Consider the following 25,732-nt stretch of genomic DNA (forward strand, 5'->3'; position numbering starts at 1 on the left):
TTGGGTATAGTCATGTTCGGGAATCATTCTTATTCACTAAGAAGACATTATAAATAATAGAATATATACAACATGAAGACATAATGAAATGAAACTTGAAAGGGAAATAAAGTTTAATTCAGCTGGGACCGCACACTTCGCTATACCGTGTATCTGCCAAATAGTGGCAGACTCCCTACAGTAACAAGTTACCGTTAGTTTTAAATCGCTTTGCTATCATCCTGATTGGTCCTTGATGCACTTCCTTGAACTTCTTGGTATTAGATCTTTCTTTAGTTTTGACTGCTACTAGCTTATTAATGCTAAAACAAGCAGCGAAAGCTTTTGCGTCATGCTTTCTTTTTCTATCCAAGACTCATTTACTCGAAATTTGATTTGGTGACCGTACCTAGTTAGCATCTATTTCTGTTAGGATATAGCTCTCTTTTGCATTAGCATCTAGCCATTTACTACCGAGTTCAGTATATTCCTGCAAATATTCGTCATTCCTCATTACTGTAATAGGCGGTTCCCACGGTTTATTATTACAGCCCGTATGCTTATACGGAATTTGTTCTATTGTTACGTTATCTATATCAACCGGTATCAAAGCCTCGTGCTGTACTGGCCTAGAAACTTTTCCAGTAGCACCTACTATTCTTCCACCACTTTCTTTTATGTCAGCTAGTTTATTCTCATTAGGAATAGCATCAAAGACTGCTTGGGACAAGGCACTTACTTCACTACCACTATCAAACATAAATCGCTGTGTTACTTCTGAGATGTCAGTTTTTATAATAGAGTGAATTATTTTAGTCTGAACAGGTTCCTCATAAACATTGTCTAATAAATCCTCCTCAATTTGTTTCCAGCTAAATTAGTTTTGTTCTGTTTCAAGTACATTCACACTTAGATTCTGGGGTTCATCACTCTCTACATTTTTAGCCGTCTTTTCTAACCTGTACACCAATTTTAAATCAAAGCACTTGAGACTACTGTTCTTCCGTTTGTTGCACATCAGGTAAACTGTTCTCTAACTGTGAGCAACTGCGTCCCTGCGCATTTGCTACCTATAATACTGTCGTCAGCTTTTACCGTTTGTGGAAACTAAATGCAGCTATCAGGTTCCTTGACCTCATTGTTACCTCCTTCATTCATCAATTCCTCCGCTTTAAAACCTTGCAAAACTGACTCTACGTTCTCTACCGCAACTTTAGCCTTTAGATGGCCATCATTGTCGAAGATGTAAGCTTTTACCTCATCATCTTTCATATCAGACTCAAACCCGTTAATTTCTTCCTCCCTATTATCTGTATTGTATTCTTGTTCTTCTTTGACCTATTTTTCCTTAGTATCCAAAATCCTGTCAGCTATATTATCATGGTGGTTTAATACTTCACTGGTACTGTCTATTCCTATTTCGTCATCCCTGTTTTCTGTTTGAGTATGTTGACTGACTGTGGTCTGTGTTTTTGTTACCGGTTGTGTTACCGTTACCGCCTTCTGAACGCCAGTTTCCTCAAAGACAGGATTTAATTTCCCACATGCGTCCTGTTATGTTCATTTGATACAGCATTAGATATGGCAGCAAACTTCTCTCCACCTTGTCTCAATTGTTCAGTATTAACACTTCTGCTTTCGTCATTATAACTGTTGCAAAAGCGTGGTGATTGTCTACTTCAAAGAAATGTGACGGACGCCTAAACAACAGGGACTTAAATGCATCGAGAATAAAGAATACTGCATTGAAAATGGCTAGCCACTATCCGAAATCAGGATTTGCGTTATAAAATCTAAAAAAGGACGACTTATTGCTGCACTCTATAATTTATAAGCCACGTAACAGAAGCTGAGTGCACCCACTTCCGCCGGCCGGAGTGGCCGTGCGGTTATAGGCGCTACAGTCTGGAGCCGAGCGACCGCTACGGTCGCATGTTCGCATCCTGCCTCGGGCATGACTGTGTGTGATGTCCTTAGGTTAGTTAGGTTTAATTAGTTCTAAGTTCTAGGAGACTGACGACCTCAGAAGTTAAGTCGCATAGTGCTCAGAGCCATGGACCCACTTCCCGAATGGAAGGTAACCTGATGAAATAAATTTGTACTATCTAGGAAAACCCATCACAGTGAAGTCAGTGGAGACTAATAACCGCGTTTTTGCAATTGACTTGCAACCTAGTAAACCTAGTAATTTTCGAAGTGTACTGGAACGTTTTTACTTCCACTAAGGTATTGTTTTCACCGATATCAGTTGTAGTTATTAATTTTGCTATACTGATAAACCAAAACATTACGACCACAGTCACCAGCAAGACTGAATGCCGCATGATGGCGTTGCCAGCACGTGATTAATGAAGGAAAGTAGAATAAGACAATCTACAACGGATTATAAGCTAAAATTCGAAGATGTGACAAATTATGAAAATATGTGTACGTAGAAACACAATTATGGTGAATCACAACATGTACCTATTATGGAACTGAAAATTCATAACGGACCACAAGAAAAATTTGGTTGGAAACCACAATAGCCCAACTAAGTTATACACTGCCCTATATTGAAACTTCATTTCCATAAATTGAACTACGATGAAAAAAAGAATAATGTAATGAAACTGGCCCCACTCTAGCACCATCTTGATGTGATCACCGAGAAGAAAAATGAAAACAACTTTGTAATTCAATTGAATAATCTAATTACATTCATCACAATAATATTCTTCTTTTTTTGGCCCCGCTCTAGCGCAGTCTTCATGCCTCCACTCCCGACAGTTTATGTACTCTAACAGTTTTTACCCGTGGTCTAGGGGTAGCATCTTTAATTCATAATCAAAACGTTTTCGTTACCGTGTTCGATCCCCGCCACTGCCTAAATTTTGATAAATAATTAGCATTGGCGGCCGAAAACTTCCGGCATAAGAAGTCAGACTCATTCTGCCAACGGCCTTGACAAAGAGGGCGGAGGAGCGGATAGAGTTTCAGGGCAATATCTTGTCCTAGGGGTGGGATATTGCCCCTAAAAGCGGAAGAATCAGCAATGATCAACGACATGAGGATGCAGAAGGCAATGGAAACCACTGCATTAAAGACACGTAACGTGTATCAGCAGGACATGTGCCCTGTAGTTGAAGAAGTGTCATGATGATCTCTCCATTGGCAAAAGATTCCGGAATAGTCCCCCATTCGGATCTCCGGGAGTGGACTGCCAAGGGGGAGGTTACCATGAGAAAAAGATTGAATAATCAACGAAAGGATAATGTTCTACGAGTCGGGGCGTGGAATGTCAGAAGCTTGAACGTGGTAGGGAAACTAGAAAATCTGAAAAGGGAAATGCAAAGGCTCATTCTAGATATAGTAGGGGTCAGTGAAGTGAAGTGGAAGGAAGACAAGGATTTCTGGTCAGATGAGTATCGGGTAATATCAAGAGCAGCAGAAAATGGTATAACAGGTGTAGGATTCGTTATGAATAGGAAGGTAGGGCAGAGGGTGTGTTACTGTGAACAGTTCAGTGACCGGGTTGTTCCCATCAGAATCGACAGCAGACCAACACCGACAACGATAGTTCAGGTATACATGTCAACGTCGCAAGCTGAAGATGAACAGATAGAAAAAGTGTATGAGGATATTGAAAGGGTAATGCAATATGTAAAGCGGGACGAAAATCTAATAGTCATGGGCGACTGGAATGCAGTTGTATGGGAAGGAGTAGAAGAAAAGGTTACAGGAGAATATGGGCTTGGGACAAGGAATGAAAGAGGAGAAAGACTAATTGAGTTCTGTAACAAGTTTCAGCTAGTAATAGCGAATACAATGTTCAAGAATCACAAGAGGAGGAGGTATACTTGGACAATGCCGGGAGATACGGGAAGATTTCAATTAGATTACATCATGGTCAGACAGAGATTCCGAAACCAGATACTGGATTGTAAGGCGTACCCAGGAGCAGATATAGACTCAGATCACAATATAGTAGTGATGAAGAGTAGGCTGAAGTTCAAGACATTAGTCAGGAAGAATCAATACTCTAAGAAGTGGGATACGGAAGTCCTAAGGAATGACGAGATACGTTTGAAGTTCTCTAACGCTATAGATACAGCAATAAGGAGTAGTGCAGTAGGCAACACAGTTGAAGAGGAATGGACGTCTCTAAAAAGGGCCATCACAGAAGTTCGGAAGGAAAACATACACTCCTGGAAATTGAAATAAGAACACGGTGAATTCATTGTCCCAGGAAGGGGAAACTTTATTGACACATTCCTGGGGTCAGATACATCACATGATCACACTGACAGAACCACAGGCACATAGACACAGGCAACAGAGCATGCACAATGTCGGCACTAGTACAGTGTATATCCACCTTTCGCAGCAATGCAGGCTGCTATTCTTCCATGGAGACGATCGTAGAGATGCTGGATGTAGTCCTGTGGAACGGCTTGCCATGCCATTTCCACCTGGCGCCTCAGATGGACCAGCGTTCGTGCTGGACGTGCAGACCGCGTGAGACGACGCTTCATCCAGTCCCAAACATGCTCAATGGGGGACAGATCCGGAGATCTTGCTGGCCAGGGTAGTTGACTTACACCTTCTAGAGCACGTTGGGTGGCACGGGACACATGCGGACGTGCATTGTCCTCTTGGGACAGCAAGTTCCCTTGCCGGTCTAGGAATGGTAGAACGATGGGTTCGATGACGGTTTGGATGTACCGTGCACTATTCAGTGCCCCCTCGACGATCACCAGAGGTGTACGTCCAGTGTAGGAGATCGCTCCCCACACCATGATGCCGGGTGTTGGCCCTGTGTGCCTCGGTGGTATGCAGTCCTGATTGTGGCGCTCACCTGCACGGCGCCAAACACGCATACGACCATCATTGGCACCAAGGCAGAAGCGACTCTCATCGCTGAAGACGACACGTCTCCATTCGTCCCTCCATTCACACCTGTCGCGACACCACTGGAGGCGGGCTGCACGATGTTGGGGCGTGAGCGGAAGACGGCCTAACGGTGTGCGGGACCGTAGCCCAGCTTCATGGAGACGGTTGCGAATGGTCCTCGCCGATACCCCAGGAGCAACAGTGTCCCTAATTTGCTGGGAAGTGGCGGTGCGGTCCCCTACGGCACTGCGTAGGATCCTACGGTCTTGGCGGGCATCCGTGCGTCGCTGCGGTCCGGTCCCAGGTCGACGGGCACGTGCACCTTCCGCCGACCACTGGAGACAACATCGATGTACTGTGGAGACCTCACGCCCCACGTGTTGAGCAATTCGGCGGTACGTGCTCCCGGCCTCCCGCATGCCCACTATACGCCCTCGCTCAAAGTCCGTCAACTGCACATACGGTTCACGTCCACGCTGTCGCGGCATGCTACCAGTGTTAAAGACTGCGATAGAGCTCCGTATGCCACGGCAAACTGGCTGACACTGACGGCGGCGGTGCACAAATGCTGCGCAGCTAGCGCCATTCGACGGCCAACACCGCGGTTCCTGGTGTGTCCGCTGTTCCGTGCGTGTGATCATTGCTTCTACAGCCCTCTCGCAGTGTCCGGAGCAAGTATGGTGGGTCTGACACACCGGTGTCAATGTGTTCTTTTTTCCATTTCCAGGAGTGTAGGTACAAAGAAGGTAGCTGCGATGAAACCATGGGTAACAGAGGAAATACTTCAGTTGATTGATGAAAGGAGGAAGTACAAACATGTTCCGGGAAAAATCAGGAATACAGAAATACAAGTCGCTGAGGAATGAAATAAATAGGAAGTGCAGGGAAGCTAAGACGAAATGGCTGCAGGGAAAATGTGAAGACATCGAAAAAGATATGATTGTCGGAAGGACAGACTCAGCATACAGGAAAGTCAAAACAACCTTTGGTGACATTAAAAGCAACGGTGGTAACATTAAGAGTGCAACGGGAATTGCAGTGTTAAATGTTGTGTAGAGAGCAGATAGGTGGAAAGAATACATTGAAAGCCTCTATGAGGGTGAAGATTTGTCTGATGTGATAGAAGAAGAAACAGGAGTCGATTTAGAAGAGATAGGGGATCCAGTATTAGAATCGGAATTTAAGAGAGCCTTGGAGGACTTACGGTCAAATAAGGGATAGATAACATTCCATCAGAATTTCTAAAATCATTAGGGGAAGTGGCAACAAAACGACTATTCACGTTGGTGTGTAGAACGTATGAGTCTGGCGACATACCATCTAAGTTTCGGAAAAGCATCATCCACACAATTCCGAAGACGGCAAGAGCTGACAAATGCGAGAATTATCGCACAATCAGCTTAACAGCTCATGCATCGAAGCTGCTTACAAGAATAATATACAGAAGAATGGAAAAGAAAATTGAGAATGCGCTAGGTGACGATCAGTTTGGCTTTAGGAAAAGTAAAGGCACGAGAGAGGCAATTCTGACGTTACGGCTAATAATGGAAGCAAGGCTCAAGAAAAATCAAGACACGTTCATAGGATTTGTCGACCTGGAAAAAGCGTTCGACAATATAAAATGGTGTAAGCTCTTCAAGATTCTGAAAAGATTAGGGGTAAGCTATAGGGAGAGACGGGTCATATCCAATATGTACAACAACTAAGAGGGAATAATAAGAGTGGACGATCAAGAACGAAGTGTTCGTATTAAGAAGGGTGTAAGACAAGGCTGTAGCCTTTCGCCCCTACTATTAAATCTGTACATCGAGGAAGCAACGATGGAAATAAAAGAAAGGTTCAGGAGTGGAATTAAAATACAAGGTGAAAGTATATCAGTGATACGATTCGCTGATGACATTGCTATCCTGAGTAAAAGTGAAGAAGAATTAAATGATCTGCTGAACGGAATGAACAGTCTAATGAGTACACAGTATGGTTTGTGAGAAAATCGGAGAAAGACGAAGGTAATGAGAAGTGGTAGAAAGGAGAACAACGAGAAACTTAACATCAGGTTTGATGGTCACGAAGTCAATAAAGTTAAGGAATTCTGCAACCTAGGCAGTGAAATAACCAATGACGGACGGAGCAAGGAGGACATCAAAAGCAAACTCGCTATGGCAAAAAAGGCATTTCTGGCCAAGAGAAGTCTACTAATATCAAATACCGGCCTTAATTCGAGGAAGAAATTTCTGAGGATGAAGGTCTGGAGTACAGCATTGTATGCTAGTGTAGAGTCTGCTACTTTCCTGTTTCTCTTTAGGCAGCGGTGATATTTCCGTTGCTGTTGAGTAGGTTTTAGATCTTGCGTAGCTTTCATGTTGATGAGAATCGGCATCAGTTTCATTGTACTTTCCTGCATCTTCCTGTAGACCCGCTGCTGCAGCTTCCGCTTTAATTTCTGCAGAACCTTCTGTTAAGACCGAAAGTGAAGTTTCTTGTGAAATTGCCGATGAATCTGCTGCTGCAAAGACACTGTCATCTAAAAACAACGTAACTACAGGCTTTTGAACCCTTTTACAACTATGGCTACAGTTATAGCTCACCCATACAAACTGCCGAGCATTTCACTTAACTCAGCCTCCTGTCACAAGCTTCATTGTAGAACACAGAGAGAGGCTTACAAAAGGCCACGTCAAGAGGTTGCAGACGGTGGGTAGTACGCGATGGAAGCGAGAGCATATTAAGCCCGTTACCTCTTACCAAATTAACTGCGACAGTGTTCCTAAAGTGTGTAGTGTGACCATCCAGCAAAAGCAAATATTTATTGTTTTTTCTCTCTTTTACAGTTTTTATTAAGTGTTCGAGCCAGTGCATAAAATCTCACCTGTGATCCAACAACTTTCTGACCATATAAATGTACTCCCTGGAGCTGCTTTTGAGGAGAGGACAAATTTAAACAAGAGCTTCTTGAATATAAGCATAGCTGGTTTAAGCATCCCTGCGGCTCACATGTAGCAAATTACAGTTGTGTTACTTCTTGTTTCGCCACTTGTTATCGTACATTGATGTTCTCTTTCACATTTTCTGAGGTTTCTGAAAGGTGGAGAGAGCAGTTAGATCCGCTTTGAACTTTCGTGTAGCATCCAATTTATTTCCATCAACAATATTTTGTAATATATTTAAAAAATATCAACTTTTCCGTTGCAAAATCCAGGAGTCCTGGGCATCTAAGTTACTTCATGATGGTGTAGCAGTATCTTAGGAGGACGATAGATACATGCGTAATAGAAATTGTCGTCAGCCTCTTTCAACTCGCAGTTGAATCTATGGGATGAACTGTTCGCTTCCGCCATTTCAAACACTTGGAGTCGAAGGCCATGTCTCGTCAGCCACCCCCCCCCCCCCCCCACCACCAAAAAAAACCTCTCTTTCAGGAATGTCAACACTGCATCCAAAATACCATTTTCCACCGCGTTGACATAGCTCCATCAACACGCTGTTTCAAACTGTCTTTCGGCGGTACACTGTATGTGAGAGACGCACAATTCTACCTCACCATCACCATTTCTGTAGGCAGCTAAGGCTCTATCCATCATGTCTTCCTCTCAACTACCTTAATTACCACGTTTTGACATTATCTATAAAAACAAAAAAGGTTAATATTAGTATACGTCTCATTGATTACGAAATTAGAACTATAATTTCAATACCTACAGCAATTACTGATTTCAGTATTATTTAGAAACGCACGAAGTTTGTTCTGAATTTATTTTTCTGAACTGGACCAATCCAACTAAGCAGACCAATAAGGGAAAATACTGCCAGCCCAACGTAAGCCAAAACACACCATTTTTATTTCCACCAAAGAGCCACGGATAACAAAGACTACAGCCAGAAGAGTAAATGCGGTATGTTGTCATTACTACTCTCTGATTAGAAAGTATATAGTACTACGTACCCAACTTCAAGATTGTTCCGTCTGTTGGCTTAGATGTAAGGATGAAAAATTATATATTACAGCCACTTAAATAACGCATGTAGCAGCTACAGGTTCTCAGCATCGTTCCTATCAAATTTTTCGTGTTCAGTCCAGTTTAAGAAGTGGTCCAATATAAAAGGTGTTGCCCTATGTAAGTGATTCAAAGACGAATGGGGCATCACTGTAGTGACGACACGGGCTGAAAATGGGGAAATCCGCCAACAGAAGCGACGCTGATGAAGCGCAGATTTCTATGGCACAGCGACTTCGAAAGAGTATCTCGGAAAAAGAGAAGCTGGTCAGTTTTTCAGTGCTTATATCGTGAGTATCTATGGAAACGACCCTGAATTCATTAGTAGGAGGAAAGCTTCTGAAGATCCACAGTTCATTACAGAAAGCGGAGATCGTACCGCTCTGCAAAACAAGATACTCAGTTCTGACAACAGAGTACCGCACTAGTGTAGGCGCAAGTTTATCGGTCTGTTGAACACTGCGCTCCGCAGCAATGCGAATGTAATGGGCGTTTCTTGCTACATCAGGTCGGTCTTCATGTTCGAATACACCGTCATCCGGGCGACAGGTTGCTTGTACAAGGCAAAGTGACGGACGTGGACTACGTGAAAATAGTTGTGTATCACCTGAACCACTTGTGCTCGACGTCTTCCTCGTGGTGATGGCATCTCCCAGCCTTCCAGCGGTGGGAAAAAGTCTATTTGCCATAGTGAAACTCGGTGACTGTATTAGTTCTTCTTTATATTTGGACCTTTCAATGCAACGCACGTTTCCTGAATATTGATCACTTGGTGGAGTACATCGGAGCAGAAGTCTGCATTCTGTTTGCTTATCTAGTCGCATCCCATTGTACCTTCCAAGTAATGTATTCTTAATCCGAAAAGAGGAAAGAATCACTGGGTGCCTTATCTCGAGATTAAGCATGTGGGTGGAAGGAGGTGGGGGGGGGGGTTAAGAAAAAAAAATTGATAGTCGAAAGAAGCACCGTTTGTGACTGTCCTGCGCAGAATGAGCTTGGAAATCGTCGTGAGACGTGAATGAAGCTTCTTGGACAGCCTCTGTGGATGCTTCGTCCAAACAACTTCTTGTACCCTAGTCAGGAGATTTCAGTAGTAGCCTATATTCCTGTGACAGGCTGCCGCTTACATGCGTAAGCCATTAACAGCGCATCGTGACGATTCATAAAAGCACTCTCAAGTGATAATCCACGTCGCTTACCCCTCAGATTTAGTGGTAAGATGGACCAGTGGATATCTGGTCTAAAAGTGGACACACATCAAGCATGAAAAACAGAAGAAGCTGAACTGAAGTGTGAAAAGAAAAGCAAAAGAGAAACAGAGGACGGTGAGAGGTCAAACAAATGGAACATTGAGGGGGGCTGAAAAGCTATGGCTTATTGGTTAAATGGTTACGATGGTGGACTGCTACGCGGACGACCATGGCTCAGATCTCATTCGCGTTATTTATTTTTTCGCGAAATTATGAACTTTGCGTCTGGTTACTGAAATGTTTATTCTCTTTTGGTAATCTGGCAGCTGTCATACTACACAGGAAGTTTATAAATGAATATCGGAGTTTTAACGCTTTATTGTATTTATTACATTAAACTTACAGTTATTTGGTTCAAATGGCTCTGAGCACTATGGGACTTAACATCTGTGGTCATCAGTCCCCTAGAACTTAGAAGTACTTAAACCTAACTAACCTAAGGACATCACACACAGCCATGCCCGAGGCAGGATTCGAACCTGCAACCGTAGCAGTCGCGCGGTTCCAGACTGAGCGCCTAGAACCGCTAGACCACCGCGGCCGGCCTTAGAGCTATAAATCATATGTCAAATGAAAGAGCAACTCGAACAGTTTTACCAAGAACCTTATAAATGTCCAATGTGAGCACCATTTGTCACAAGGCACACATCTGTAGCCGAGTCACGGATTGCGTGGCCCCTCTCGCCGGAGGTTAAAATCTTCCCTCGTGCATGGATGTGTGTGTGTTGTTCTTAGCATAAATTAGTTTAAGTAGTGTGTAAGTCTAGGGACCGATACCCTCAGCAGTTTGGTCCCTTAGGAATTCAGTACATTTGAACATCTGCAATCTAACTCGATACTGTACTCACTCAAATAACATTTTAATACCCTTTCTATATGTAACAGTTCATTTAGTTTCCTCCTCTCCTCCACCTTTTTTTTGTGAGTCACGGTCATTCTAGCACCAAACTACTGTTTGAGAATAGTTTGCCCGATTTTGTTTTGACTCCCTTAGCGGCGTTCTAAGGCCGTGTGTTGGGGGGTTTAGACATTGACAAGGACTGCAGACTTGTGCCCTTAAGCGAACAAGACGTTAATTTCGTAACTTTATTTTTTCGAGAAGGTAGAACTTTACGTCCTTCTCTGGTCCATCACGGTCACTGCCAAACACTGTGCCATGTGACCAGTTTTACTATATACTGGTGTCAGTAGTATTTCCAGGAACTTAGGGGACGATCCGGCGACGGTTTTGCCAGAATAATGGTTATAATAGCTGGCAGGGGACAGGGACGGGCCACGCGACAGGGAGAAGGCGACGCCTGGCGCCGCGGCGCGGCCGCAGCAGCGCCAGCGGCGCCCCCGGGCCAGCCAGGCCGGGCTCTGCTTGGCTGTGCCACAGCCGGGCGGGTGATGGATGCGCGCGTTGCGTGCGGCCGCGCCCGCCTGCCGCCCGCCGTCTGATTGATCGCGCCGCTAATGCCTCCCCCTGTAACCTTCATCCATCTCCCGCGCACCTGACAGCCAGCTGTTTGTCGGCGCGCGCGCCCCGCCACGGTCGCCCAACTCCGCGCGCGACGCCCGCGCCGCCGACGTCACTGAACGCCCGAGGCCGAACGGGGGAAGGACATCGAAAATTACGGCAGCGGATCAATAAGTGTGCTGTCTCAGGTTTTCTCAACGTAAGGAACGTAGCTGACGCTCTCGAGAGATTTGTATTCGAAGCACATTCTCATCGTCCTCTGGTGGCGATGTCTGTTGGCGAAAGCGTACATAACGTAATGAACTGTCGTGACGATGCACTGCTGCTCAATCATTTTGCGCTCTACAGTAAAAGTGCACTGTGTATCAACACTGTGATAACAGCCAATCTTGTGCGGCACTGGCTATATACACCAAAGCGCCAAAGAAATTGGTATAGGCTTGCCTATTCAAGTGCAGAGATATGTAAACAGGACGAATAAGGCGCTGCGTTTCGAAACGCCTATATAAGGCAAGCCCAGAGTAGATAAAAAACTTTAAGGTTCGCCGATGACATTGTAATTATGTCAGAGACAGCAAAGGATTTGGAAGAGCGGTTGAACTGAATGGATAGTGACTTGAAAGGAGGATATAAGATGAACATCAACAAAGCCAAACCAGGATCATGGAATGTAGTCGAATTAAGTCGGGTGATGCTGAGGGATTTAGATTAGGAATTGAGACACTTAAAGTGGTAAAGGAGTTTTGCTATTTGGGGTGCAAAATAACTGATGATGGTCGAAGTAGAGAGGATATAAAATGTAGACTGACAATGGCAAGGAAAGCGTTTCTGAAGAAGAGAAATTCGTTAACATTGAGTATAGATTTAAGTGTTGGGAACTCGTTTCTGAAAGTATTTGTTTGGAGTGTAGCCACGTACGGAATTGAAACATGGACGATAAATAGTTTGGACAAGAAGAGAATAGAAGCTTTAGAAATGTGGTGCTACAGAAGAATGCTGAAGATTAGATAGGAGGATCACATAACTAATGAGGAGGTATTGAATAGGATTGGGGAGAAGAGGAAGTTTGTGGCACAACTTGACTAGAAAAAGAAATCGGTTGGTAGGACATGTTCTGAGGCATCAAGAGATCACCTATTTAGTATTGGAGCTCAGTGTGGAGGGTAAAAATCGTAGAGGGAGACCAAGAGATGAATACACTAAGTAGATTCAGAAGGATGTAGGTTGCAGTAGTTACTGGGAGAGGAAGAAGCTTGCACAGGATAGAGTAGCATGGAGAGCTGTATCAAACGAGTCTCAGAACTGAAGACCACAACAAACAACATATAAGGCAACAAGTGTCTAGCGCAGTTGTTAGGTCGGTTACTCCTCCTACAATGCCCGGCCCCGGTAGCTGAGTGGTCAGCGCAACAAAATGTCAATCCTAAGAGGCCGGGTACGATTTCCAGCTGGCAATCGAAAGGCCTGCACCCGGCGAATGGTCTACCCGACTGGAGGCCCTACCCACACGACATTTAATGACAGATTACCACGATTTAGATGAGTTTGAACCTGGTGTTATAGTCGTCGCACGAGCTATGGGACACAGCAGCTCCGAGTTAACCACGACGTGGCGATTTCCCCGTACGACATTTTCACGTGTGTACTATGAATATCAGGAATACGGTAAAACATCAAATCTTCGACATCGCTGCGGCAGGAAAAAGATCCTGCTGGAACGGGACCAACGACGACTGAAGAGAATCGTTCAACGTGACAAAAGTGCAACCCTTCCGCGAATTGCTGCAGATTTCAGTTCCGGGCTATCCGCAAGTGTCAGCGCGCGAACCGATCAACGAAACATCATGGATGTGGACTTTCCTTGATGACTCCACGGCACAAAGCTTTACGCCGACATTGCACTGTGATGAATGGAAACATGTTGCCTGACCGGACCGATCTCGTTTCAAATTGCGTCGAAAGGATGGACGTGACATGTATGGAGACAGCTTCTTGAATCCACGGACACTGCATATCAACAAGGGACTGTCGAAGCTGGTGGAGGCCTGTAATGGCGTGTGGCGTGTTCAGTTGGAGTGACATCGAACCCCTGATATGTCTAGATACCATTCTGACAGGTAACACGTACGGAAGCATCTTGTCCGAACGCTCGTGTATGAACACCCGCATCCGCTCATTTACATTGTGCATTCCGACGTACTTGCGCAATTCCAGCAGGACAATTTGACGCCCCACATGTCCAGAATTGCTCAGAGTGGCTCCAGGAACACTCTTCTGAACTTAAACACTTACGCTCGCCACCAAACACCCCAGATATGAACATTACTGAGCATATCTGAGATGGCTTGCAACGTGCTGTTCAGGAGAGATCTCCACCCCCTCGTACTCTCGCAGATTTATGGACAGCCCAGCAGGATTCACGGTATCAGTTCCCTCCAGTACTACTTCAGATATTAATCAAGTCCATGCCACGTCGAGTTGCGGCACTTCTGCATGCTCGCGGGGGAGTACACGATATTATGCAGGTGTACCAGTTTCTTTGGCTTTTCGTTGTATAATGTCCCACCTATCTTTGCCACCTCATATATTTCCAAAATGGAACAAAATGTGAAAAATGCAATTCACCAGAGATGCATCTACTTCATGGGCTCATAATGGTAATGAACTATGTTGCGTGCAGTACTGACACAATATCAGATAATGCACTTAAAGAAACAAGTTCATGGATTGTAGAAAATAAATTGATGCTAAACCAAGTATGACTCAGTTTTTATAGTTACTAACACACAGTTGAAGAGAAACTGACACTTTGATTTCACAGAATGCTCATTTGTGTAGTGTGACTGAACATTTCAAATTCCAAGGCGTTCAGATATACAATAAGCTGTCGTGGATAGCCCATGTTCAGGATTTTGTTCAAAAACTAAATAATGTTTTATCTAAAACTGGAACAATATCTGAACTAAGTCATAGTTCAAAAACGAAAAGAAGTCTACTTTGCTTATTTTCATTAGCTTATGGCATATAATTTGGTTTTTGGCGGTAACTCCTCTTATTCAGAAAGAGTACTTTTGGCTTAGAAACGTGTGGTTCGAGCAATACGTGGTGTTGGTTCACTAGTCTGGGAATTTGTTACTTTGGCCTCTAAACACACACTTTCTTTACTGTTGTTTGTTGTAAACAATATCAGCTTATATCCAAGAGTTGGTATCTTTCACTTAGTCAATCCTAGACAGAAATCCAATATGAGCTTCTTCGACTCTTGTGTGGAAAAGTCTAAACTGAAAATTTTCCGCCAAGGAATGCCAGGAAAAATAAGAAAAACGAAGCAGACTCCTCAGTGACGTTATTGATTATGTTTATTTAAACTTGTGGCTTCTCGTCTGCTTGCGATTTATATACTCTTTTCTGTTATAACTTATGGAACAGGCCCGTTCCATGACCATGGAGACTTGTTGCTCAATTTGGTCCTACGGAACATGACATGAAAAACGACAGGAACGCACAATTTATGCATGTAAACAAATATCATATAAAATGTAACACTCAGCCAACCAGACGCACGTAACTTAAAAACAAAAAATTAACCAGATTTCGATAGCTCTAAGAGTCTCTTCATTGGAATCGTTAAAGTTACTTAGAAAAATATGTCAGGTACAGGTAATACACATCAAACAGTTACATATGTGAAAAATCTCAAAAACCAGAAAACTGTACTTACAAAAAAACCCAAGACAACTTTTAAATTTACGGCAACAATGCTATCGTCAAATGACATGATTTTGTTTCATGAGTAAAAATATAGGTTATAATAAAATAAAGACAGATATTTATCACAAAATAATAGAATCATAGTTGTAAGCGGCGGCGGCATAAGTTAACAGCGGTAGCCTGCTAAGAGCGGCACATACACAGGTCAAGAGGCATCAGACTATAAGTCATGTAAACCGACACCACCATGAGATAGACACGAGGATTAGTAGTGCCATCTAGTAACAAACCGCCAAACTTATAAAACTCTACGTTAAGAGCTAAACTACACATTACTAATACGAGAGTCGGTCAAAAAGTAATGCCTCCCATTTTTTTCCTACTTAAAAAAATTAAGTTAAGTGAAAAATTTGAATTTGGCGCCATTCCTCAAACCTTCTTCTGCAATCCACTGCAGTAGTAACTTTCTGTGTCAACAGGTGGCAGCACAGCAGAAGTTTGTAAGATGGCCGACATCGATGTTCGTTTGAGACAGCGTTGTGTGATTGAATTCTTGAATGCAGAAGGTGAAACGCCCATACGCATTCATGAAAGACTGAAGAAGGTGTATGGTGTTGTGACAGTGGATGTCAGCACTGTTAGACGATGGGTTCGTCGTTGTAAGGAAGCTGAAGGGCAAACACCGTTGACTGACGAAAAGCGGAGCGGCAGGCCGGTGAGTGCAGTGACTCCACACAACATTCAGCAAGTTGATGACATCATTCGTGGTGACCGTCGGGTGACTGCAGATGAAGTGTGTCGCATTATTTCTCTTAGTAAAGGCAGTGTGATCACGATTATTAAACAATTGGGGTACTCAAAAGTTTGTGCACGGTGGGTTCCAAGAATGTTAACCGATCAGAATAAAGAGGCAAGGAAAACAATAGCCTCCCAACACTTGCAGCGCTTCCGTTTGGAGGGAGATGAGTTTCTGAAAAAAATTGTGACCGGGGACGAAACATGGGTGCATTTTTTTGAACCTGAATCAAAGAGGCAGTCAATGGAGTGGCGTCACACAAGCTCGCCGAGCAAGAAAAAATTCAAAACTGTGCGATCGGCAGGGAAAGTTATGGCAACAGTTTTCTGGGATACAGAGGGTGTGATTCTGGTTGATTTTTTGGAGCAGGGATGCGCAATAAATTCTGTTCAATACGTCACAACCCTCAAAAAACTTAAAGCACGTCTTCAGCGAGTTCGCCCAACAAAATCAATGGCAGATGTTCTTCTTTTGCATGACAATGCAAGACCACACACCAGTCGTCACACCTCTGACGAGATTGTCAAAACTGGATGGGAAGTTTTGCCTCATCCCCCATACAGCCCTGACCTGGCACCATCAGACTTCCATCTGTTCGGGCCACTAAAAGAAGCTCATCGTGGGATTCATTTTGAAGATGAGGAGGCCGTCAAAACATCCGTGCGTCAATGGCTTAGGAAGCAGAGCTGTGATTTTTACCGTGCTGGGATACATACCCTTGTTCAAAGATGGACCAAAACTGTAGAGATGGGCGGAGATTACATTGAAAAATGACAAAATGATCCTCAATGTTGTGGTTTTCAACCTATGTAATTGCATTTAAATTTCCTGACAATTAAACGTAGAAAAAAAAATTGGAGGCATTACTTTTTGACTGACCCTCGTATATAGTACCCAGATAATATGCAATATGAAAGTTTGCAAAAATAATAAATCAGCCTTTTTACAGGTAGTTTTAAATAAAATAGAAGACTGACAATGACAGTTGAATAAAGGAAACCGACATCCCTGTCGCTACTGTGAGGAAAATTACAAAAATCTGGCGGTTATAAGTAACAGCTCTAAACAATGAAAAAAGGTTATATTCAGCAACTACAAGTATTGATTAAGAATAGAACCGCCTTTAAGCGACAGGTGTTTGTAAATTTCTAGCTCTTCAAGGATATCGAATCGGAGATCTTTTTTTTCGGAGTGTAGGACATCTTGCACTTTTTTGGGTTATTGGCCTCTGATTAACAAGTTGTTGGCAAATGATGAATAATGAGTATTAGTTCCCTTTTTTCCCCTAGAAGATGTTTTCTAAATCTTACAGATATAGCTCGCCCCGTTTGCCCAATGTAATGGTCAAATGTTCAAACGTGTGTGAAATCTCGTGGGACTTAATTGCTAAGGTCATCAGTCCCTACGCTTACTCACTACTTAACCTAAATTACCCTAAGGACAAACACTTACACCCACGCTCGAGGGAGGACTCGAACCTCCGCCGGGACCAGTCGCACAGTCCACAACTGCAGCGCCTAAGACCGCACGGCTAATCCCGCGCGGCCTCCAATGTAATAGGCAGGACAAGAGTCGCAGACGATTTAACAAACCTCTAACTTTTGCAAAAGAGACGAAGCTGAATCCAGATTCTGAATAAGGTTACTTTTTAGAGAATTATTGATGGAAAAAACTAATTTGTCATCACATTTGTTTTGCAGAAGACGCTGTATTGTGTAAGAGGCAGGTCCAAGAAATGGTATAGAAATAAATATTTTCCTTTCACTTCGGTCATTTATGGAAACGCCCAGAGTGGTGGTTCTGTTCTTCATTATATTATTAGAAATGTCACTTACTTTGTTGGTTTCGTAGCCATTATGAATTGCAATAGTTCTGATCAAATTTATTTCTGCTTCAAGATTTCATTGGACAAGAGAATGGAAATACCTCTATAGACAGTTGAATGAAAAAAAGGGTTTTTTAACAGACTGGGAATGTGTTGAAGTGAAACGTACTATCTGATCATACAAGTTTCGTTGTTGAATATATGCAAGCAAATTTTCTCATCTACTATTGTCAGACTAAGATCTAAGTAGTGTAATTGCCGGAAAGTAATTTTTTCGTGAAGTCCGTTGAAACTTTTGAATAGTTACTCAATCTCGTTGTTCGGTCCTCTGTAAATAGTCAAAATATCGTCAACCTGTCTAGAATATGAAATGACGTCTAAGGCAGCAGCTGAAAAATCTTTAAACAAAAGTTTTCGAACACTTGTCGCTTAAAGACAGTTTTGTCCCTACCAAAAATTGAAAACACGTAATAAAAACTTTTTTCTATGTTTAGAGCTGTCACTTAAAACTGCCAGATTATTGGAATTTTCCTCACAGTAGTGTCGGGAATGTAGGTTTCCTGTATTCAGCTGTCATTGTCACTCTTTTACTGTATTTAAAAACTACCTTAAAATGGCTGATTTACTATGTTTGCAAACTTCCATATTGTCTTTTATCTGGGTACTAAATATTACAAACGTGAAATTTTGCTCTTAACGTAGATGTTTATAAGTTTGCCGTTTTGTTACTAGATGGCACTACTAATCCTCGTGTCCATCTCATGGCAGTGTCAGCTTACGTGCCGTTTAGTCTGATGCCTTTTGCACTGCGTATGTGCCGGTCAGCTGTTAACTTGTGCCACCGCCTCTTGCAGCTATGACTGTATTATTCTGCCATCACTGTCTTTTGTTATGACCTGCAGTTTTGACTCATGAAAGAAAACCATGTTATTTGACGATAGCACTGTGGCTGGAAATTGAGAAGTATCCAAGTGAGTTCGTGTAAGTACAGTTTACTGGCTTTTATTTGATTATTTTCGCATATTTAATATTTGATGGGTATTGTGTGTGTTGTGTATTGAACTGGGGACCCATAAACGACCTAGAGGCTCCGTCCGACCGTAGCCCTCAGTGGTTCACAACCGTACAACAGGCCGCAGCAGTCCACTCACCCCACCACCACCCCTCACCGAACCCAGGGTTATTGTGCGGTTAGGCCCCCGTGGACCCCCTGGGAACGTCTCATACCAGATGCCTGCGTGGTAGAGTAATTATGGTGTACGCATACATGGTGGTTGGCAGCAATCGCCGACATTGTGTAACTGAGGCGGAATAAGTGGAACAAGCCTGCATTCGCCGAGGCAGATGGAAAACCACCTTAAAAACTATCCACAGGCTGGCCGGCACACCAGACCTCGACAGTAATCCGCCGGGCAGATTCGTGCCAGGAACCGGCACGCCTTCCCACTCGGGAAGCAGCGCGTTAGACCGCGTGGCTAGCCGTGCGGGCTGATGTATATTATCTGTACCTTATATTTTTTTCTAGGTAAATTTTACCATTCTTAGTCTTAAAGCTATCGAAACCTGGTTAATGTATTTTTTTTTAAAAGTTGTGTGCAACTGGTTGGCTGACTATTACATTTAATATAATTGCATACACAGTTGCTAAGCGCGCAGTAACAAAATGTTTAAAATATCAAAACAAATAATACTTTCAAGACAAATTTAAGTGGCACATGCAGGCCTATGTTTTCTCCATCGAAATGAAAAGTAGAGGTATAGAGGTACAATTAGTGCTGACAGACTTAGTTTAATTGCTCTGAACCTTATACTTTCTGGAATATTTAGATTTTAAATAATGGAAGCGGTGACAGTTTCTGTGGTAATGCTGCAGTGCCGTAATGCATGTTGCCTGCACAATCTTGAAGCATAAAACATACATGTGTCATTCAAAGAACGTAATTTTCCATTGAATTTGAAGTTTATTTACCTTTACGGACTGTGCATTCCTGCCCATTCTGTGAGCCTCTCGTTGCATTTTTCACATTTTGTTTCTTTTCGGAAATGTATGAGTTGTCGTAGTTTAGTGGGACATCCTGTGAAGCAGTATTCTCTCTTATCATACAGCGGCATCTTCCTTGGTATTTGTACCTTTAGTAAGTCTGACACTGGCTCCCTTGTTTTCTGCATTTGCAACTAGACAGCAGGCCTCTGCACAGCGCGCAGCACAAGTTACTCGTTACAGTATTATAGATTTTCTTTCCTGTTTTATTTGCATACTGGGCGAAGAAATGAATGATTCTCTACATGCCTCTGTTCCCACTTCAAGCTTCCGTGTGTCATTGTCACGGTTCCTACACAAGATGTTCGGTGGTACCAGAAATGTCGCGCAGTCCTCCATCCTAGTTTTCTATAGGTCAGGAGTGAAACTGTATTTCACACATTCAGATTTTATCTGTTTAATCACGTTGGCATAAGACATTTTAACAAGAGCACTAATAACACTGCTGCTCAGCTATCAAATCCTCAAACGCACACACTCTCCTACATCCATTATTTAACTTACTGAACAGTATTCCGTTTTTCTAAAGTTGTATACTATCATATGTCCTATCTAGAGTTGTAAAACTGCCTACTGTAGACTACCATAAGTAATCGTAGAATAATGTGGATTTCCTAGTAGCTTTAGTCAGTTAAGGACATACCGGCATTACCTGTAATTTAGGCGTGTGCATATCTATAGGGTGTTAAGTAATAACGGTTATTTCTGTACGTATGTGTTCAATGTCTTACTAAATTCCCCAGAAAACTGAAAGCGGTAAACCATTTACAAACAAAATAAGTATGTATAAAAGGACAGATAACCTACGGAACACTTTCTTTCTACCAACAATATTTATAGCAAAACTGAAATTGTCAATGTTTAATTCAGGTTTTATTCGAAAATTTTTGATTTTATAAATTGTTCTTGAAGTACGTTATAGTAAAAATAAAGAAAACAACGGAGATTTCATCATTTTGTGCTAAAAACTCAGTTTCCTCAACAAAAACGTAAAATAAAAAAGATAAAAAGCGCAAAACAAAAATGTATCGAACTTATATAAAACATGTTTCTGTTATTCATGGACAACTTTCACATTTATTTGTAATAACAGGAAACTCTTGAATAAAATATTCTCGGACTTCTTGCCGCGTCAAATCTTGGTAAAACCTCGAGCTTTCGACGATATTCACCACCTTCGTCATCGTCAGGAAACTGACTGCCTAAACAGCAGCTGTGGTGGACCTTATGTAGCCCCAGGACGACTTGTGATTGGACGGCTCTTGATTGGACGGCGAATAATTCACGGTGTCGCAGATGTTGTCGACTCCTGCACAGGTGGCGCCATCGCTCCCAGAGTATCGAAGAACAGCGGTGAATCTCTCTGACGCTTCTCGATATCGAGCGCTCGCTTCCATGCACCACTAAGATTGTAACTATTGTCACGATCAAAATTGTTATCGCACATTCTAATTTCTATCACCTCTTTAATTACCGCGTCCAGGTATGTGGAGGCCTGAGACAGAACTTTTTTAACTTTGATGATGATGAAAAACGTTATATTGAATACAAAATAACGACAATAATTACATGTGCTTTTATGTTTGTGCATATAAGCTGTACTTTCCTTGAAAGTAATTGCTTTGGTTACATAAAAGCTCTGAAGTTATCAGATCAACAAAATTTTATTACTCATAAAATACAATCTATAGTCTGCAAGATATGAAATTCACAATGAACTAACACTTAAAGATATACGGGACTAATTATGTGCAAAACGAACAACTAGACAAACAAGAGACAAAGAGAAGTCTTTCTCACACCGTCCCTCGCGTTTCTTTCCCTATCAATGCTACCAGTATCACTAGTGATCCTACCATTCACCACGTCATTTATGTAGGGTACCAAAATTATTGAACCGCAGTTTTGGCAAAGCAAAACTTTAGTCTCATCTAAATGTTGCTTGCTTATCAGCATGCTTACTGAGGATGGTCACCAAGTACCAAGGTCCAGTTTGTCGTTTATTGCACGGTGATCCTGACCTGTGAAGAATGTATCTACTACTTTTGAAGAATTACTGCTTACCTATGACATAACTGTCGTAGATCTGTGTCTTCAGAGTGAGTATATTTCTTATTAGCACCGCTTTGGTTGGTGGACGCTGAGCTGCCAGTATTCACTATACAACCAAAGGCCGGAGTAGAAAGAAACTGGTGAGCACCTTTCGTACGATGTAACTGAGGTACTGGTTGTGACTTGCGAAAACCCCTCTTTTTTGTTCGAGGCTTTGTTAATTTGGGGTTCTCGAGTTAAAACGCTGTCTGGCTTTCATTATTAACCGTTATATGGTCTTCTTTCTAAATGATGATCAGCATCCCAAGCTGCCATAACGTGTCAAATTTATCTTTAGACCTGTTTGTAAAAACCAATACCTTGTCAAGCCCAAGTACTTTTTTAATTCATGCAGTCGTGGCTTGGCATTAAAAGTTTAAACGTTTGAAAATTTTCAATCTCCTTTGAAATCACATCCGATATAACGGTTTTGAAAGCTTAATCGTTTGGGGTGTTTGTTCTCTTTAAGCGCTCGTGTTAAATTGCCACAGTTATTTTCAAGATTACCGAGTCGAAATATTAGAACTTCTATTGCTCGTAGTTAAGGCCTGAAAGTGCCTTATCACATCTTTTAGCTTGTGATCCGCAATCAATTTCTCTTTCTGTCAGCTTGAGGCGGTCTCTTTGAAATTTTACCTTATATGTGTTTTAGAATACCCTGTCTGATGTGAACGAAGGGACTGATGTTTGGGCTAAGCACAGGCTGTTATCTTGAGTCAAAACCTGAGTATTTGTTTTCAGATACTTGAATTACGATTTACTTTTAATGTTTCATTCCTTAAATTTTGTTATTATCCCTTATCTCTGTGTTATTGGAATAAATTTTAAAATTTTCTTTAAATAATCAAAAGAATAACTTGAAGTGTCACTTTTGTTGTGTGGTTCATTTTATATTGGCCATCACCAATCCTGTTTTGGATTGTTTATTCAGTCAACATTGTTGGAATGTAGCTGTGGCGAACAAATGTTATGAAAAAACTATTGTTCTTTGTGGACATGTTCAGTTCAGTACCTTACCACTCCTATTTCAATGATATATAGTATTTCACGATCTTTCAGCTGTTGAGAGAGTAATCAGGCTCACAACTACAAACATAAACTATTTCCGCATATCAGCATCTTCCTTTCTACTCAGCTGCAAATTATTTGTAATAATTAATTTGCAATGTGATCAAATTATACACATCACAATTCATTATTCAGGTTTGCAACCAATGCTTCCGCTCTAGCTGGACTTCTAGCCAAGAATTAAAATTTGTATGTGCGTTTTCGGCCTTGTAAATTGTAAACTAAGAAACTTCTAAATACACTCCTGGAAATTGAAATAAGAACACCGTGATTTCATTGTCCCAGGAAGGGGAAACTTTATTGACACATTCCTGGGGTCAGATACATCACATGATGACACTGACAGAACCACAGGCGCATAGACACAGGCAACAGAACATGCACAATGTCGGCACTAGTACAGTGTATATCCACCTTTCGCAGCAATGCAGGCTGCTATTCTCCCTTGGAGACGATCGTAGAGATGCTGGATGTAGTCCTGTGGAACGGCTTCCCATGCCATTTCCACCTGGCGCCTCAGTTGGACGAGCGTTCGATCTGGACGTGCAGACCGCGTGAGACGACGCTTCATCCAGTCCTAAACATGCTCAATGGGGGACAGATCCGGAGATCCTGCTGGCCAGGGTAGTTGACTTACACCTTCTAGAGCACGTTGGGTGGCACGGGATGCATGCGGACGTGCATTGTCCTGTTGGAACAGCAAGTTCCCTTGCCGGTCTAGGAATGGTAGAACGATCGCTAACGGTTTGGATGTACCGTGCACTATTCAGTGTCCCCTCGACGATCACCAGAGGTGTACGGCCAGTGTAGGAGATCGCTCCCCACACCATGATGCCGGGTGTTGGCCCTGTGTGCCTCGGTCGTATGCAGTCCTCATTGTGGCGCTCACCTGCACGGCGCCAAACACGCATACGACCATCATTGGCACCAAGGCAGAAGCGACTCTCATCGCTGAAGACGACACGTCTCCATTCGTCCCTCCATTCACGCCTGTCGCGACACCACTGGAGGCGGGCTGCTCGATGTTGGGGCGTGAGCGGAAGACGGCCTAACGGTGTGCGGGACCGTAGCCCAGCTTCATAGAGACGGTTGCGAATGGTCCTCGCCGATACCCCAGGAGCAACAGTGTCCCTAATTTGCTGGGACGTGGCGGTGCGGTCCCCTACGGCACTGTGTAGGATCCTACAGTCTTGGCTTCGTTGCGGTCCGGTCCCGGGTCGACGGGCACGTGCACCTTCCGCCGACCACTGGCGACAACATCGATGTACTGTGGAGACCTCATGCGCCACGTGTTGAGCAATTCGGCGGTACGTCCACCCGGCCTCCCGCATGCCCACTATACGCCCTCGCTCAAAGTCGGTCAACTGCACATACGGTTCACGTCCACGCTGTCGCGGCATGCTACCAGTGTTAAAGACTGCGATGGAGCTCCGTATGCCACGGCAAACTGGCTGACACTGACGGCGGCGGAGCACAAATGCTGCGCAGCTAGCGCCATTCGACAGCCAACACCGCGGTTCCTGGTGTGTCCGCTGTGCCGTGAGTGTGATCATTGCTTGTACAGCCCTCTCGCAGTGTCCGGAGCAAGTATGGTGGGTCTGACACACCGGTGTCAATGTGTTCTTTTTTCCATTTCCAGGAGTGTACATCAGGTGTCACAATCTAGAGAAACAGGTCAACAAATCACAGCTTCGAAATGAAACATGGTTTTTATCTTTACCAAACTTATACTTGCTATGCAACCGAAAGTAAAAACGTTGATTTTACTACAACTCCATTTACAGTTGCCACCTACTTTCACAAATCAGGCCTACATGTATAGCAAACAAACTGCCTTTGCATCAGTATCATGGCACCTGTTCCTGATTTCACTGGACTATAATATTCCGAACTCAGCTACACTGTGAATTAACGATTGAGAATCAAGTGCAGCTTCATGGAAATGGATCTGCTATTACGTGAAGTTAAAATTGACAGATGCGATGAATTCCCGTGCAGCACATACTCAGGGAAACGGAAAATACTCGACTGCCTGGCATCAGCTGTTGGAGAGCGCGGCTGGCACTACAAAACACGGGGATCCTCGCCACTAATCTCTGTTTATGGCTATGTGTTATCAAAGACGCAGTCCAAACCTGCACAACTGAGATTTCAACAGACAGGGACATAGGACACAACTGTAAATAGGCATGGGACTGCAGATGATAATGTAGCAACAGAACTAAAAAAAAAAAAAAAAAGACTGAAGAGTATACTGAAGCAGCGGAACAAAGAAGCCAGAAATTTTTAACTTCTGATTCGGTAGTCCAATCGACGACCTGCTTTCACCGCCTTTGAAAAAGGTACACCGTTGTCAGTGTGTATGAACTAAACACCGTTGCTTTGGGTAAAAGATTCTCACTTAACTATCCAAGTATAACTCGGAATTTGATTGGAAACTTTTTATCGAAGAACTCCTTCGTGTAAAGTCTTTCGTAGCCATCGTTGTTTTGTGCGAGAACAGATAACGGCCTGTCGTGGAAATCCATAACAGTCGATAATAATACATCAAGATAGTTAGCAAATGTTGCGTTAAAATATCTCATAGGTTTAGCAAAACTCTACGACGCAACGCTCCGAAATAGCACAGATGCCTTCACAAGTTTAAA

Source organism: Schistocerca gregaria, chromosome 4 (genome assembly GCF_023897955.1).
Source record: "Schistocerca gregaria isolate iqSchGreg1 chromosome 4, iqSchGreg1.2, whole genome shotgun sequence".
Classification (NCBI taxonomy): Eukaryota; Metazoa; Arthropoda; class Insecta; order Orthoptera; family Acrididae; genus Schistocerca; species Schistocerca gregaria.